Source organism: Balearica regulorum, chromosome 2 (assembly GCF_011004875.1).
Source record: "Balearica regulorum gibbericeps isolate bBalReg1 chromosome 2, bBalReg1.pri, whole genome shotgun sequence".
Classification (NCBI taxonomy): domain Eukaryota; kingdom Metazoa; phylum Chordata; class Aves; order Gruiformes; family Gruidae; genus Balearica; species Balearica regulorum.
This window is the reverse complement of record NC_046185.1, coordinates 33,732,209-33,750,759: the sequence shown is the minus strand read 5'-3', so window position 1 is coordinate 33,750,759 and position 18,551 is coordinate 33,732,209. Positions and strand designations below refer to the sequence as shown.

Below are 18,551 nucleotides of genomic sequence, written 5' to 3'. Positions count from 1 at the left end.
ATGCAATATGCCACATTATTACCAAGGATATTCAAAAGTAAGCACTGTCATCCTTTTGTCTGCCCTTCTTTTCCAAGCCAGTAATGATTTTTCACAAACATGAAAGGGTGTGGTGTAGATAAATATGTTAGTAGAATGGCAACTATATTTTTATCTTTACTGGAAAAAACTATGCGGATATAATGAATATGTGGGAGTGATGAATACCATTTATTACACAACTTGTCATGACTTTTTCCAAACCCTAATTATGGGGTAACTTATTTTCTGCAGTGTGTTTACTGGATTGGCTTGATTGTCTTGGTTCATGTACAAAATATAACACATTCATTTCCAAGATGAATAACTTTGTAACTTATTAAAAACTTCTTTTGTCTAGGGGATATAAAAATTCAGGAAATATTGCAAACCATTAGTCACTGTAACAAGCTCTAAATATGATTAGAAAATCCATTTTGCAAGTGTTATCTATTGATTTATACTAGAAATCTGCGATAACTAAACTATCAGGAGTCATCTGCTGATTACAGCAACTATGCTGGTTCTCTAATCATGTTGAAAATGTGTACACACGGAACAAATACAGAAAAGCCCCAGCAGACCTCTAGTTTAAGCAAAAAATAACATTTTGCTGATGTTCAACCATGTTTAAATGGTTGTTCTGAGTTAACACAGGGTGCACAGACAGTAACATGAATTTTAATGTTTTAACGTGATATTTGTAACCTTGGTGGATCTGTTCTGGACAAAAATGGCAGTAATACAATATTGGGTCTATTATATTGTCCCACAGTGCTGCCTGCTCTGCTAATTTAATCATATATTTTATTTAAATTGCATTTTTCCTTAACTCGCGGGAGGTGGGGTTTTTGTGCTTGTTTGCTGTTTTGTTAAAGATCCAAAGTCCCGTTTTGAAAAAGTGCCCAAAGAGCTGGGAGTACAGTGACACAGCCCGCCTAGGCAGCAAAACTGCCTTCAGAAGTTCCTGCTCCCTTTCGTCTGTGAAGCGGTTCCTTGTGGAGCCATGCAGTAAATCAGGTTTTTTAAATGATCTGGGTTGAACGTAGCTGATCTCCATCTCTTTTTTTGGAGTGTTAACCTGGATTATTTCAATGATCTGTTTTGTAATGCTGCCATTCAGAGAGATGCTGCTGCAAACTGTGTCACAGGTAGGAATGACAGAATGGGAGATGGGAAAGCGGAAGGCTTTTCTCAGATGGCTTCACTGCCAAAGCTTTGGAGACTGTTGAAATAAGACACCAGTTGCTCGTTTTTTAAATAAAGCCACAGGCATAGCTACGGAATTGCAAGGTACAAACCATCTACTCAAAACAGCACTGTCTCTTCACTCACTCAACCCAATCGCTAGAGAAATCTTGGTCAAATATATTTGGGTTTGCAGCATGTCCTTCAAAACATTTGATTTAGCGTACTAAGGGAGCGAGTCCCTCATCACATCATCCTGCCGGTGAAGCTGCTTCTTTTCCAGATCCTGTTTTGTTAGATTGAGTAATTCAGTAGTGCCTGTGTGGTGCAGCTATCATACGTGGCAAATCGCCATCGCTAACGTTTTAAGTTCCGTCTCTGAATCAGGGTGAAAGACATTCCAGTGGAGAAGGAATGCATGAGTTCTTAGACACCCTCTAAGCTTCATGTCCTACAGAAGGACAATTGAAAGTGTACTGCTGGTAACCATAGGGTTGCAAGTCTCCTGCTACATGTATTTTTTAAGACCTGTCCCTAGGATTGCTAGTGAGAAACTCAGCTTTTTAAAAAGTTTATATCCCTCATGACTTCTTAGAGAAGCTTGGAAATTTGAACCCTGGTAGGCTTAACAACTCTAAGAAAGCAGATAGCATGTACATGTGCACACACTATTTTTATATAATCTCATTTTAAGGCTAATTTAAAGGAGAGGAATGCCTTATTTAAAGCATCAATTGGGGTATCAGTATTATTATTTTTTAAGATTTGGGTTTGGCAGTACTACAATGTGTCCCAAATAACCAAAATGTTCTGGATGTGTCTGCTTTATAACAGAATGTACATCACCCAGAAAACTTTGCTTTTAATTGTGGGTGTACATTCAGGCCTCAAGGTGGAAATAAATGAGATTTTGAAAGTCTGTAAAGTTATCTGCTAACAGACTTGATAGTTTTGTCAGGTCTTGGTGAAGCTGTTGACACCAAGAGAGTTGTAAACTTTTTTCTCTTGATACATCAGTTAAACTTTTAGAGCACCTAAGGAAAAAAAGAACATTAATTTGTATGAATAATAGATATATGCCTTGGGAGCGATATCGAATATTCATGAATTGTGTTTATATTCATGCAGCTCCTCTAACTCTTTTAAAATTAAGGTGCTGTGAATATGGTTTGGCAATAAAAACTTTAATACTAAAACCATCTGAAAGCACAGAAAAAGAATCTGTGGCTTTGTTCCTTTACTTTGTCAAGTACCTCAAAGTTTTTTCTTGAGTCATTTATATTTATTTAAATTTTATTGTTTTGTGAATTTTCTTTTTTTAAATGTTGCCGTAACAGCTTGATTTCTCTTCCTGTGCTTAACTATTGATGGAATAAAAGGATGTCTTTTCATAACCGTAGCTTTTAAAGCAACCATGAGCATCAGAAGCTTCTCTTCTGAAGCTGTATAATTTTAGGCAGTATTAAAATGTCACTTTTAGAGTCAGGTTCTAAATGTGGCAAAGTGAAACCGTTAGCTGTTTTCTAAGTTATTTTAAAAAGAAATGGCCTGATTGCTCCTTACAGAAGTGCAGTATTCAAATGGTGTTGGTAATGCGGCTGCTAGGAACCAGAACAAAGACGGCCTTACCCTGAGTGAACTCAGCTTGGGCTAAATGAATTTCCCAAAGACTTACATTTGGCATTGCGGAGCTCGATATTAGCAAATTAAACCACAGAAGAGTCGTAAGTCCTTCGCAGCATCCGTCAAGAAGCATTCAGTGACTCCACAAGTAAACAGAGAAAGCCTCTATAGCTACAGAGTACATTTCCATGCTGCAGGAGGGAGCGTTCAGCTTCTGCAGATTTGGGCAGCTGAGGCAGGACAGTGATCTACCTCTGTGGATATAAAGCATATATAGCTGGAATTGCTCTTAAGGAAGCCATTTTGTAGCTTAGTCAAATAGCTTGTGATTCAGGGAACCGCATATATCATGTCCTGTGCTCATAAAACAGATTCCAAATATTTCAAATGGATAAATAAATAAATAAATATCTTTTTTGCTAAGTAAACTGTAGTGGTTGAAAAGAAGCTTCAGTTAACCAAGTAACTGAATGATAGGATCAATTTCTAATCAAAACTAAATATATAAAGTTAGTCTATGAAAAATATAATTCAATTAGCGGATAATAGCTTTAATAGACATTACTTTCTATTGGATATTTAGTGTAGTTTACATCATATATGCAATTATTTAGGAGCTCAGGGAAAGTGACAGGCAGCAGTTAGCAGACTAATACTCAGCTGTGTGAAAACTACCTTGGTTTTCCCTTTATTGACAAAATATTGATCCATAACACTATTAATGCTATGACTGTCAGTTCAATTTGGATAGATCACTTTACCTCTCATGTTCTCAAACGGCCAAGATATTACCCAAAAGGAGTGACCTGATTTCAGTTTTAGAAGGTTAAAGGTTAAAGGTTAGCTCAAAAGCATCATCTGCCTAGCTGCTTAACTTTAAACTGATCAATTTAATGAAAATCTGTTTTGCAGATGGTGTTTTAATGTCTTTGGCAGGATTTAGGCAGCTTTAACATTAGACGTATGCTAGTAAAAATTATTTCTTTATTTGACCAGAACAACACCTTTTCTTTTATGTTTTAAGGTAAAAGGCATGTGGGATATGGTATTTTGGCAAAGGACCCAGAAGCAGAAAGTGTTGATGATCTTTCCATATGGGCTCAAAACCAGAATACCTTTATGTCTATTGCTAACGATGACTGAAGAAACAAACAAAGCTGTATTCATTTTTTACCATAACGTTTTACTTTGAACCCATAAAAAAGAATTTCAGTCAGAACTGTCCTTGAAAAAGGCTTGTCTTCTCTGCCACGGCTGGAAAGCACCAGCATTAACATTTTTAACCTGGCAGAGCACGCTGATTGTCTCTTTCAGACGTTGTGTTTGTAGATCAGCAGTACTCTTTTTCCTACTTACAGTATTCTTTTTCCTACTCGCAAACCGAGTGGTAGTTGTGTTACTTAGCTGTAGATACCGTAAATAATAAGGCAAATTAGTCAATTCAAATGGGTAAGTTTTATCTGATGGAGGTTATCTGAATAAACAAAGAATTAGATCCTCAGGAGTGTAAAGCAGAGCTTTGTGTTTATGTCTTCTGAGAATCTGGCCCTCACAGTTTTTGCCAACATAATTAAGTTTCAGCACAAGCACGTCTTTCTGTTTTCAGATGTATGCAATTCAATAGGAATTTCTTGGGCTGCTAATGCAATACTATTATATGTTAGCTTTGTAATTAGCTAGGACTCTATCCCTTTGCTGAAATGCATTGTAATATTACGCACACAAGCATAGCCTGCATGTAGCAGTCATGAAAGTAGTGCCCTTTTGTTTCATATTGACCTTCTAACTTATTTAAAAAAGAGTTTACAATGAGCCTTTGTTTTGTCCACAAATGATCATAAACAGCTTTCTAAAGAGCCCAATAAAATGAGATAATCACAAATGTATAACATCACATATTGAAAGGGTGGAAGAACAAACGGGGCTTTTACTATATTTTATAGGATGGATTTATAGTCTGTCCTTGGGTCACTTAGGGCCAAGAATTTTCACGGTCAGCTGGTTGGTCCTGCTAGCTAGCATCCTCTGCAGGAAATGCAAATACCGTGCAGCACCTGCTCTTCAGCTGGGGTTATGCATAGCTTTTTTAAAGTGAGGTGTCCACTTCTCTGCTGGTTCAAAGTCAAAAGCTTAATTAGACTAGCTTTTTTTCTGCATCTGTCATCAGCGAAGCAGAATACTCTGCCTGGATTCCGTAATGCTGTTTGCATATTTGGGTTTTAAATCAGTCAGGGATATTGAATGCTTTGCTCATCTTTATCACGTGCAGGAGGCACAAGTGGGATTTAGTCCTTAGGTAACTTTTAGTGTAACAGTTCCCCAAGGAACACCGCTTGGGTTTTTCTCATTATCCTTGTTCTGGATGAAAGCATCGTTGTTAGGAATTAACAGCTGAGGTGGGGGGTGTGAAGTACATGCATACGGGGGCCAATGGACTAACAGCCCCCATCACTTTGTTTGCTTTACTCTCTCTGCCATGAAATGGTGATACTCGATCGCTCCAGAATTAACACAAAGTCACATTCTTTTCATTTCAATTGTCCTGCACTAACTTTTTAATTTAAAATCAAATATCATAGATATGTGCCAGTCCAATTATTGAACTGTCATTGTCCCAGTATGATGGTAAAAGAGGTCAGGAGATTGTGCAGCATTGATTTGCATAAAAATCATTGCGGAAAGGAAATTGGAATATGTCTGCACATCTGAGGAGCCAAAACATGTTTTGCTTAATCTTATTCTTCTTGTTTGTTTAGGTGAAGAAAGCTGTTTCCAGTGATAAACAAGAGTTATTCTAATTTGTTGCTAAACATAAGCCTCACAATAGAGGATATTTCAATTTTTATAGTACTTTCAGGTTTATGTTCATTTAAGGTTTTAAATGTTTTATGAAATTTAATTTCCATTGCAAGTTTTAGTTACTGTAATTCAGATTATGCTCTTGTGCTTACATGTATAAAGAGAAATGAATGTTCAAAGAACACATTGTGTAGTCAGCTACACATAGCTAAACATAATGTATATGCCTACTGTATGTACTTATACACTATAGACAAGCACATTTATTTAAAAAAACCCAAGTTGTGGGCTAGCAGAATAGTAATTTCAAACATATTCTTTTTTATTTTAAATTTAAAAGATAACAATAGAGAAATAATTTTCATATTATATTTAATATGTATTTTATTTGATATTCATATGTCACCTGGCTCTCAGATAGTCCTACATCATGGTCCTTGTGAAAAAACAGCAGGCATTGTATTCAGCTTAGGGTACACTTGCTCAAGCAGAAGGGAACTCTCAAATCATGGTTTAGAGAATTCCTATGGTCTTCCATTGAAATGCTATCCAGGATCCCAGTCTGAGTGCTGTCCTGGGTGAGAATGTACAAGAGTACTCTTTGAAAGGAGGCTGTACCAAATTATTTGGACATGTCTTGCAATGTGCAACCTACTCGGTGGAGCACGAGCTCAAAGCTCCTCTTGCAGAGCAGGAAGAGTGAGCAAGGAGGAGAGCAAAAACAGCATAAAGAGGATCAGCTTCATTTATTCAGTATGCTCACACACAAAATGGCTGTATAACAGCTGGTTTTTGTGCCTGGAGTTCTTTCATTCTGACATTAAGAGAAGTATGTAATTATTTCTGACTGAGATTCAAAGTAGAGATGCAGTGTGTAGTGTATGGAAGGGTATTATGTCAGTGTGAGTGCATGTGTATATGTGCATAAATAGATTGCAGCTATGGATTTAGCAGCCACTCCCTCCTAGCCTTGCAACATAGATTTTCTTATTACCCTTAGGAGATTTTAGCTGATATTACGCAACTCACTACAGGTGTCTTCTCTAAAATTTGTAATTACAGTTTACCAAACTCTCCCAGGTGGGATTTTTCTCCACTATCTATTCCACGTATTTAAGAACAAGCCCTAAAAAAAACCCCAAAAAGACTGAGACATGACAGGATAGTTATAATCTGACATGCATATGTGAACTTCAGCTTTGCTATTGTTTTTGACAAGTGATTTGGGAGAACCTTTCCCCTGGTCTGTGCATTTGTCAGTCCATCCAGGCAAATTGGGAACCATGGGAGGGTAGGGTACTGTTGGGGTTGATGGGAATAAAACCTTAGAGACCTGTGTGCAGAACGGAGCTTTGAGCTGTTTGATACGCAGCTCTTGGGACTGTATTGGCTCTACATGTGTCTATCTTGCTAGAGAGACACAAATTAATCGTCTGCATTTTTCTTGTTTTTTCTTTCCTTTGGGGTACCACTGGTGCAACGCTCCAGTTGGATTTTGTAAGGAAGGATAGTGAAGAGGCTGGTGTGAAATGCTGAGTAATACAAATTCTGTTGGTTTTAGCAAGAACTGGGCACAATGCAGGAGACATTTTATTGGATAAACTTCCATGTGTGTGTTTGTGGGCAAAATGTAATACAGTACAACAGGAAATAGGTAGTAATTACATTAAATGTGGGTAGGGGTTTTATGTTAATGAAATCTAAATTGCAAGTGGTAGCTTGTAATATTTTTTGATCCTGGTGGTCTGTCTGGTAGGCTGGTGTACTTAATATAAGCAGATAGTGCAGAATGATGAACATACATCCTTGTGCTGATATACAAAGAAAGTGAAGCTTTGTTAAGTACCGCAAGCCCTTCGCTTTGTGGACAGTCGTGAAGGAGGATGTCATGGAAATGACCCCCTTGGTCTGTAGCAGAAGGTGCCAGCCCCTGCAGTTCTGCAGCAGACAGATACACAGAGTATTGTGCACCGTAGCCTCAGGGGAAACTATATGTGCTGCTCTCCCTGTGGGAGGGAAGGCATTAAGATAATCTTTAGCTTTTAAAGGCAGGGGGCATTGAAGGAAACAAAAATTGAGCAAAGGTAGTCCTCGAATGATGAAGTGTGCAGATTCCCATGCCTGAGGCATCCTACTGCAGAAGCAGTGACAAAAACAGGAAAGAAAAAAAAAAAAGAGGTTTTGTCATATACGAAGAGTATGAGCAATACTCCGTGCTTATATGCATGGGTAGGAAACTACATATTGCTAATGGGAGCCATGAATGGTAATATACTAATCTTATTCCAAGAGTGGATATTTGACCACATGAGTTGCCTAACAAAAATTGTCATTTTTTTCTATTTAAAACTGTTATCCTAGAGTGTTAATCAAACCATGCTGTTAACATGATTCACATGTCTAAAATACATGGGTATATAACTACTGGTTTATTGCTGGATTGTGCGCAGGCAACCTGGCATATAGGGACACTATTCAGGAGTCTGCCCAAAGAAGGGTGTTTATTTGGAATCTCTGTTCTCCTTTGTAAACTCTCCCAAAGAAGAAGAACGTACGCCATGTCCTTGCACTGCTCCTGGAGAGAAGAACCAAGCCACCTCTGCCCATGAAGGCAACACAGCATCTTCTGTTCAGGGATAGTTTGTGCCCAAACTCTTTATAGAAAAATGGGTTACCCCTATTCAGAGAAAGTTCAAAAGATTTCTGTTTAAAACAAAGGCTTACAGTGGAAACTCTCCTTACCAGAACTTTAGCAGGTACTTCCAATGGTCTATATCATCTCATTCTAAAGTTGTTTGACACGTATGGAATTTTTCCATTGATATCCTAAACTTGTGATTGGGCCTATAGCAGTCCTTGACTGGGGGAGTGGAGGACGTCAGTTGCCTCCGAACTGCTTTATTAAGAAGGAAGATATCTTCCATGGGAAATCTTGAAAAGTTGCAACTGGCTCAAGTATCATACCAGGTATGACTGATGTTATCCTTATGTGAAATTCAAAACTCTGGGTCCTAATGGCAAAAGAGAAGGAAGGACACTTCTTATTCATAGAATCGTAGAATCAGAATATCTCCAGTTGGAAGGGACCCATAAGGATCATCGAGTCCAACTCCCTGCTCCTTGCAGGACTATCTAAAACTAAATCATACAACTAAGAGCACTCTTTGAACTCTGACAGGCTTGATGCTGTAACCACTTCCCTGGGGAGTCTGTTCCAGTGACTGACCACCCACTCAGTGAAAAAACTTTTCCTAATGTCCAGTCTGAACTTCCCCTGACGTAGCTCCATACCATTCAAACAACAATGTTCCTATTTTCTATGTAACCTAGACAAAAACTTGCTCTCTGGGAAATAGATTGAGACAAAAAAAATAAAGTTTTCTAATTGAATAAACACTTTGTGAATGACCAGAAGCCTGATATTTTTACAGCCAGAACAATGAAACAAAGCCCAAGGAGGATCTTGGTATTCTTGCTCTTTGTGTCTGCTGGTGATGAGAGCATGGAAAAAGGCTTGCTTTACTACTGAAATGAGACAGCTTTTAATATCTAGATGTTACTATTTTGGAAACGCCCTTTGGCATTTGCAGATACGTACGCAGCTAATGAATGACTGGAAATTAGGAAGAATGAAGCTGGTGGAAAAAACGAGGCCAAACTGCAAGTGTTTCTAAAAACCTTATGTCCTTTTTTGTCCAGGAACTTCTGTGACTCAAAATCTTTGACCCAGGACCCTGTCAGGGATATATCAGAGCCGGATCTTCTGAAGTCAGCTCTTAGATGACAAAGATCACAGGCCACAAAAAACTAGTTTAAGACTAATTTTACCAAATTTGTGACCTAGAGTCACTGGGCAGGTTTGAAAGCACTGCTATATTGGCCCCCGGGACCAATTTTGCTGCAGATGCATCTCAGAAATAGGTGGTGTACCTAAGTTGTGGATATTCTTTGTCAGTTTTTGACTCGCTAAGATAGTCTTATAGGCGATGATGAATTGGTTATGCTGTCAATGTGCTCTGTCTCCCAGATCCTATATCCACTGGTATTGCTTGTAGCACATCAGGCTTCACCAGTATCTTCATGATACTTGAATTTCTGTGTCTTATAGAACTCAAGGGATGAAAATCTTTGTAACTAGTCATTTGGACTCCTGACAGGTATTTCTGAGAAAGAGTGAATCCTTTCTCCATCAGACACTTTGTATTCTCTTTGAATGTTTTTTGGAGGGGTTGTTTTTCTTTTCTTTTGTTTTGTTTTTTCATTTCTTGAAAAACAAAAATAGGTTTGTGGGATCATCTGTGATATTGCATGTAGGACCTGGATCCAGAAATCTTTCTAGGGTGTCTTTTCTTTCATGAGTTCTCCACTGAACAGCTCAAATTCTGTGGCCTCAGCTACCTTGAAAGTATCAAACATATGACAAGGTTTATCTAAAGCATTTTGGGGTATGCCATGGACGAGAGCTATGCTGGTTTTGAAGAGTTGTATGTATATAATATTTTTTATGTTAAGGAAGAGAGCTGAGCTGCTAATCGATAAAAGAATTCTGAAATATCATGTTACAGAGTTCAAGCCTGTATCACAGTTCGCTCAGCTTTTCTGCTCTGCTTTGTGCCTCACATGTTCACAACAGGAACTAAACAAATGTCTCTCCTTTACCTGTAGTAGTTGTTTGTCCTAATAGATTTAGAAGGTAAGCTCAATACTATCTGGACTAGGAAACAGAGCATGGCCTTGGGGAAAAAGAAAATGTGTCTCCAGCTGAGCAGAGGTGAGTGAGAGGTTGGCCCCCAATATGTTTGGCAGTCTAAATAGACCTTATAGAAATGTAATTAAGCATACCACTTAATTTCTTCACATATGTGAAGAAATATCTATCTGCCTTTCTGTCTGCCTATATTTAGCTGTATATGTGCTTAATAGAGTGTCTGTTACTGGGAGGAATGAGTTAGAGATGGAGTCTGAAGTTGTTCATGTTCATGAGAACTCAGAGAGACAGGTACTATCCAACACTAGTGTTAGGGAGGAAGTCGCAGTTGTTGGAGACTGGGTTTCTTGCACAGGAGGTGCAGCGGGGGGAAGCAAAAAGGCAGGTGTGTGGCTTATAAAAGTGTACACTTCCCAAGAGCATAAACAGAATTTAAAACTATGTGTGTCCATACATACCCCAGGCTGCTACTATCACCTGCTATAATACTGTACAAAGGTCTATATGTGTTAGCGTCTGCTGTAGTAGAGGTTGGATTTCCATTGCTATTCTAATTTCCTTCTCCTAGTTACTCATAATTTTTTTATAGACACTTTTAGGGCTGAAATTATCAGGATTTGGTCTGGGTGTAAAGAATATTTCTTTCTTCTTTAGTGCTATTTCTGAGTCACTTAATCATGAGATATCTTTCCAACCTGTCCTAATGAAAAATACTCCATTGCAAACAAAGTTAGTCAAGTACTTCTCTTGCAGTGGCTGTCTATAACAGAAGAAAATGCTGTTTTAGAAGCACCAACACATTAATAGGCCAAGTATGCAATCATTGTCCTATCACAGCAAATTATACCATTAGTCCACCTTATCTAATCTCTTTGCTCCAGACTGGCTAACAACAATTGCTTCTCAGAGCACAGAAAAAAATCTTTCATGGGAAAATATGGAATAATGTTGCTCATACAGGAAAATTCTTTTTCTTCTTGTATGCCCTCTGTACTTAAAGAACAATGAATTAACATCATACAAATTCAAGTATCTTTTTTTTTTTCCCCTAAAAAAAGTGGTCTTTGGGTGGTCTTATATGTACACAAACATCAAATCAGTTTACAAACTGAACTCTTGGCTCAATCACATGCAATGGGAAGGAGTTCCACTGGTTAATTTAACCTGCATATAAATATAATTTTTCAGCTTTTAAAAATTTCTGTCATTCATTTAAGTTTTTAGGATTTGTTTGTTTATTCATCTGGTAACAGAACAAGAAAGATCACGTGTTCTTACTTGTTTTATGATCTTTCTATATAATCTTTGTATCTTCATAATAATCTTTATGATTATTTTATGATCTTTCTATCATGTCTCACACTATTCATACACCAAAGAATTTCAATCTATTCAGTGTTGCTTTTAGTGGAAGTTTTTCAACATTTCTGCTAATCCCATCACTGATCTCTGAACTCCTACCGTTGCTAAATTTTTCTTGAAATATACGGATATTTCAGAACTGAACACACTGTTCTCAGTGGAGCTGTATGATCTTACTGTCCCATGCCTGGTGCATCCAAAAATATAATCTGCTTTAAACAAATCCTGTTGCACTCTGTGCTGGAAATATGTTGCCTTTCATTGCATGCCTCTTCCCACTCCTCCCTTCATACTGATTCACAAGTGTCCTAGAGCAGTTACATTTAACTTAGACACCAGTAACATGCTTAATTGGTTCAAATTATTCCTTCTAATATATTTTTTCTTGGATTCATTTGTCAATACTGAATTTCACCTGCGTGCTCAGCTAGCTTTAAACCTCTCTGGCATTTCTGATGGTTCTTTGGCTGGTCTTGACTGGCTTGAATTCTTTTATGCCCTCTGCAAGATTAGTCCTAGTTTGATATTAGAAGACCCAGCGGTTCTGTTAAATGGCCTCTAGCTTGTTTTCTGTCTCCGCTGGTTTCTAATCCATGACTCTTTTGCCTTTATGTTAGGTACCTACATTAAGTGGTTAGGCCACCTCCTGCTTAGTCAGCTGAGAGGGAAGAACTCCATCTCTGAATTACCCCATGGAAGAATTAATTTCCCCCTAGTATTAGGAGAGCGAGGGAAAGAAGCATCCAGCTTACCCCTAGCCTACCTTACACATCGCCTCTCTCTTCAGGCAGCTGCCTTTTGTTGCTTTCCCACATTTATTGCTATACATAGTGACTTGGGGTGCAAACACCCGTAGGCAGTTAACTATTCATTGAGCCTGAAGAACAGAAATAGCTAATTAGCCATCTACCTGCAAATATTTACCCCAGATATTCATTTTCTGGTGCAAAACAGAAGATGTTGTTTCTGCATGTGGACTACAAGGCTGAGGCATAACTCAAATGGACCCTTTGTAGTGTGCTCTTTTTATACTGTTCAGTGCTAACTTTAATGTATTATTGATTGTTATTAAGGTACACTATGAAATACAGATGGAACGTCTGTAGTGGTTGAACTCATACTGTGGGAGCTGTGTTGACTTTTGGATTGTTCTGGCCTCCATGCTGCTTGGCATTAAAACCTTTCATGTTAGGGTTTAGAAGAGAAAGAAACGTATAGTAACTAAGTTACCCTGTATGTAGTGCGAAGTAATGTGGAAAATACGATGCCAAATGCGCTCCCCACCAAGTCAGCACAAAATTTGAAATGAACTACTAATTTCAGAGCAAGCCAGGAAGTTCCCGATTCCCTGTGTGAGTATATACAAACACTAGTTTAGGGCAGTCGCCACCTGAATTTAAATTAGCTGTGCTACCTGCCAGTGGTGAAGGAAGTGTTGAAAGTGGAGGGATTAGGGATCTGATTCTCAGAAACGCTCAGTGCTAGCAGCTCCAGTTGATTGCATGTGTTTAGCATCCCGGGGTCCAGGGTCACGCTCAGGCAGTGACCGGCTCCTCAGTGCTGACTGCCAACCTCTGTCCTTGCACAGCCCTCTTGGCTGGATGTATTGGCTAGTTTGAAATACATAAAAATTGCATCAGAGGATCAATTACTGCTGAAATGTCACTCCTGAACCCTGTAATACTGCTAATTAGTTAAAGCAAGAGAGGTATGTTGATATGCATTTATCTTGGCTGTAGCTTACCGAATATCTTTTCACAAAATCAGGTTTGAAATACTTTAGCTTCTCCCCCTTCCCTCTTTCTGGAAATGTAAAGTACGTAACTGTTGCTTTTTTCCTTTTTCTATTTCCTATGCCCCTGTAAAATGAAGTACTTCTAAATGGTTCTCACTGTCTCCAGGAGTTTGCATCTTAGAATAGTTTACTTCTGTTTGAAACTCTTAAAGAGGGTATTAGTCATTGCAGAAAACTTGAAATACAGAAACGTATGACAAAGACACGGTCACAGGACAACCCTCTCTAACCTTGGGTCTGCTCCCTTTCTGCCATTAATGGAGCAAAAGAAATTGCAGATTTGATGCAAGTTCCCTGCCGTGGGGGAGGGCAGGGTTACTCTGCTCATGTCAGGGAGTCCCCAGCTGGCAGAGAGCCGGCTGGGTGTGCACCGTCCTTCCCACCGCACACCACGCAGGGGACGTGTCAGGAGAAAGAGCGGGAAGGGCAGAAGTCAGAGCACACGTAAGCGTGTCTGCATTGAGAGCAGGGAGCCGCGGGGAGCTCCCGGGTAGAGCCGGCTCAGGGGGATGCTGGTGACTGCAGGAACATTTTTATCTTGGACAGAAAGGCAGCGGCTGCCGTCACAAACTGTAGGGTCTGGCTGCAGTCCTGTGTTTTGATCCCTTGCTCAGGTAGGGTTCATTTCTCATGTGCTCTCCTTACAGGGAGCCTGGCTGGGCTGTGTCAGTACATTCTGGGCCTGACGAACTACCACTGTTGTTTCCAAGCACCGGTTGTTCTTTTTAGTTGCTAAAACATATACCAGGCTCTCATTCACACACCCCATCCCGCAACTCTTCATCTAGCATTTAGTTTTTGGTGAGAACTATTTCCTTAATTTACCACAAAGATAAGATATTCGGCCAATGACATGAGCAGAGTCCATGAGGTGTTTTCTTTAGTATGAGATAGGTTATATTGTTAAACACAAATCTAAACATTTGCAAAGATGCAGGGAAAATATAGGGGGTTTAATGGGTGTGTGGTTTTTTATTCTCTGTAGAATTTGTTTGAAGCTTTAAAAAAAGATTGTTCATTTCCTATTAAAAAGGTGATGAGAGGGAAGAGATAGGAAGAACGTGGGCCAAATCCGTCTTTGTCGTAGTATTGCTGATCTCGGTAGTGTTACTCCAACAATGGAGTTGGCCCAGGAGTTTTCCAAAATGACAGTGTTTCTTAACTCTGTCAATTGACTGGGACATGGTTCTCCTGTGGTTTGACTACTGTGGTTTGTCACTACTGTGAGAAATTATCCAGTTCAAAAAGTTCTGTTATTTGGGTAATTTCTTGCTGAAATTGATGGTTACTGTTTCTGTTTTTCTCCCAAAGTTTATTTCTAGGGTTTTTCCATTTGTTTCTGGTGCTCTAGAGAAAAGGCTAGTTACAAAGGAAGAGTCAGAGAGACTGTTCCACAAAGAGGGTGTGAAAAAGAAGAGAGGATTTGAATTTGGAAGTGTCTTTCCTCTCACCAAAACAGCTCCCCTGTTTGATAGGTTTGTGTATTGTTAGAATGAAATCCACCTTCTAAATATCTTTTACAGATCAAAACGCGTTACTGGGTATTGATAACCATGACATACTTTGTGAGCATACACACTAGGTCACCTCATCCACAGCCTGTTTCTCCTCCTAAATTATTCCACATTTGTGAGCATTTTTCAAGCAGCTACTATTTAAAAGCAGAAAGCCTCCACCCTGAAAGGCCCCAACCTGTCAGAAACATTTCCTCTCTTGCCTCAAGCTTGGAATTTCACTCCAAAACGCCAGCTCCCTTAGGACTGTGCATAGTGTCATCCCTGCCTCGTGGTTACTCTCTGCAACCCCACTTGCGCGCGCACACGGCCAGTGTTTACCACCTCACCACATTCTTCTTCTTCCTGCTCTACCAACATCTCTACGTGTCTGTTTTCACAGTGCCATGTACATCTAGAACGGTGTCATTTCTGCAGCACTTAGCCCGATTTCCCTCTTGCCAAGCCCCAAACCCCTTTATATTTTTTCTCTTTTCTGCCAGTAATCTTTCCCACTTTCTCTTGTGTATACATGTGTGAGTGTTTGTGTACATTATCAAATATGCATTTCTAATTATTTGGGATGAGTGGGATAAAGGTTTCATTGTCTCGAGCTTGAGTTGGCTGTGTTGTTTTAAGTAATAAAGACAGAAAAAGGTATGCTGACCATCCCACAGGAAACTGTCATGCATTTTGAACCTCCTGCATATTTTGCATTAGGAAAAATATGTTAGAAATTTGTAAACTGCTCTTTAACTGTATCAGTACTCCTTTTTCATATGGCTGCGTGTACCAAGCCAAGCTCCACTAATATTAAGGGGAAAAAACACTGCTGTGACTTTGTGACTAATATATTTTAGAAACGCCTTACATTTTTCCTATAATAGCTTTTCCATACATAATAGTGTTTCAATTTGAAGGTCTGACATCTCAAGGCCTATCAGAGCTAAAAACAAATGCTAGCATTCTGTTGGAAAGCTGGAAACTTCCCACCTCCAGTGCTATAAAACTCCTTTTTCAGGCTCACAGATCACAGGATTAACACATCATTGGTAGAAGGCCCATCCTGGGTGTTGGCCCAAGGTAATTTGAAAGGAAATTTTTCCATTTGAAAGAAAGCAAGGAAAAAGACTTGGTGGTGGTTTGCAGCAAAACCAAACTAACGACAGCTGATTTAAGCTATGTGGGCTGGTAGCATTAGTAATAACAACTACCCTTGGAGACAATTTGAGGTCTTGTTTCAAGCACAGAGATTATGTTGACACCATCTTCTAGGACTGACTTGAGACTTCTCAGAAGACCGTGCTCCTCTACCTTCCACATGACAAATGTACAAGTGCATCTTGGGTGGCCAGAGCATTCTTTGTGAAGGATGCTAGACCTGTGCTGGGTTCACACTGGCAATCCAAAATCTTCCATGTGGCATCAATAAGGCTGGGATGCCAGCAAAATACAGCATATAAGAGCTTCGGACCATGGTCTTTCATTCTGTTTTAGGCATAACCAGTGGGGCAAATAAATAGAAATAATTATCTGGCTATATAAACGTGTCAGATCAGAGGTTTGATATTCTCAGTACATATTCCAGTGAAACTCTGTGTTGTCATTTAGAAAGGGTTAATATTTGGCCCAAGAAAAAGGTCAATTTTCCATTGACTTTGGTGGCACTAAGATTTCACACATGATACTGTTCAATCTATGTTATATAAAGCTTTGTGTATGTGCGCATGTATATAATATATATTGCAAGTATGTACAAATGTGTTTCTGTATATTTTAGCCAATTATACAAATTAAGTGTGTTTAAGCCCTCTAATATGCAGATGTCTAGAACGAATGAACTAAAAAGTCTGGGTAGTGGTAAGATAATCAGATGGTGTAATGGGGGCATGTTTAGTACAATTGTAATATTGAGAGGTTTTGTTCCATTTATCAGGTGCCTTCCTCTTCTGTAAAATCATGGTTCTTTTTTCTACTTACATCAGTTTTCAGCTACAAATGTTTTACATTATAAAACTGTGTAAAACAGAATAAAAATTGGGAAGCGTAAGAACAGATAAGCTGGAGACTTAAGTGCTTTGGGCTAACTTCTCCTACCAGCGTTCAGAGATACAGAGAGAGACTGTATTTGAAACCCCTCATCAGAGCAAAATGAACGTTTTAGCATTCTCGGACATAATATCAGGCTAACGTGCTCCCTGACTGACATCCAGTGCATACTGTATAATTGCCAGCCTGCTTCTCCGAGTGCCTTGAAGATTACATTTTTTAATGTCCCAATATTAATAACCAGATGTGATCTTCTTCCTGCCCAGGGGTCAAGCTAGCTGGCCAGGTCAGGCTGTTTGTCTGTGTGCACAGACTGTGAAGTCTATTCAGAATGACAGGTATGGGGGGGGGGCGGGTAGGGTGTTAACCTCAAGACCACCAAAAGGGACTTCTCCCTGCTGGGAACAAAGACCAGCAGGAGCTTCAGCCTTTTTCAGTACTCCTGGGATTTTAACCAAGTGAACAAAAGATGATGCACAGCTGAAGAAATGCTCTTCACAACTGATACATAATTTAAGATGTTCAGTTACAAACAACCGGATATGTATTTGTGATTTCCTTTGAGCACAGTCCAATTATCTGCAGTCAGTTAATATTTTTGTAAGCGTAGTTTCTGTGTGCTGCCTTATACGTTGAGAAGATGCTCAATTGCTAGTGTTCAAATACACGCTAGCCTTGAAAATAGTCCTAGCACTTAAAGCAATAGCATTAAAACACCAGCTGTTGCTATAGGGTGTTTTGTGCCTTCTAGTTGTTTGCCAGTCTATGTGTAGAATTATTTTATAGTGGATAGTATGATATAGTTTCATTAAACATATATTATGAAACCATTTACTCCTCACTCTCTCTTTTTGTTAGGTAAAAAAAAATTCAAAAGAAGAAGCTATTTGTTTCCTAATTGATTTTCTACGTTAGTTGTTCATTGAATAGATAAGTAGTGCCTGTGATATTTGATTACAGAGCAAGGCACCCATTTAACCTTCCGTTCTTTCCTGGCCAGGATTTCAAATACAATACAACGTACCTCCCTTAGGCTCAGTAGGATTAGACTGCTAGCAGTAATCCCTGATGCTATGAAATAGACCTGATAGAACTTCAACTCACTTGTTTAGGATTATGCTCATGAATTTCAGCTCATCTAGTTGCATTAACCCTTTGGGAACTTGTGTGGGTTATGCTGCTATAAATAATAATAAATATTATAATAAACAGTGGTAGATACATATCAAAACCTATCAACATGTTTTAAAGGATTCATTTTTACTTGGTGATCAAAATGTAAAATTCACATTGAAATGAATGTAGACACTGTAGTACAAATCCTCAGTTTCTTTTAAGTCTAGTATTCAGAAGTCTTTTGCAGTTCAACAGTATATTTAAACAGTTCAGTCTCAATTTGTGCATTGATTTTTAAATATTATTTTAGTGAATTTTGGTTCTCAAGATTGCGCTGAAAGGGCGGACAACTGATATCAGCTAACTACAGAGCATCCGTGCAGAATGTCCCAGTATAGTG

The 18,551-nt window shown here is 38.9% G+C and overlaps 2 protein-coding genes across 3 annotated transcripts in view; one reads left to right on the top strand and one right to left on the bottom strand.

Annotated features, from left to right (window-relative positions):
* PEX2 (peroxisomal biogenesis factor 2) overlaps positions 1-18,551 on the bottom strand; it is a 347,720-nt gene that overhangs the window by 158,351 nt on the left and 170,818 nt on the right. The window lies entirely within an intron of this gene.
* Positions 1-18,551, top strand: part of ZFHX4 (zinc finger homeobox 4) — a 151,514-nt gene that overhangs the window by 28,712 nt on the left and 104,251 nt on the right.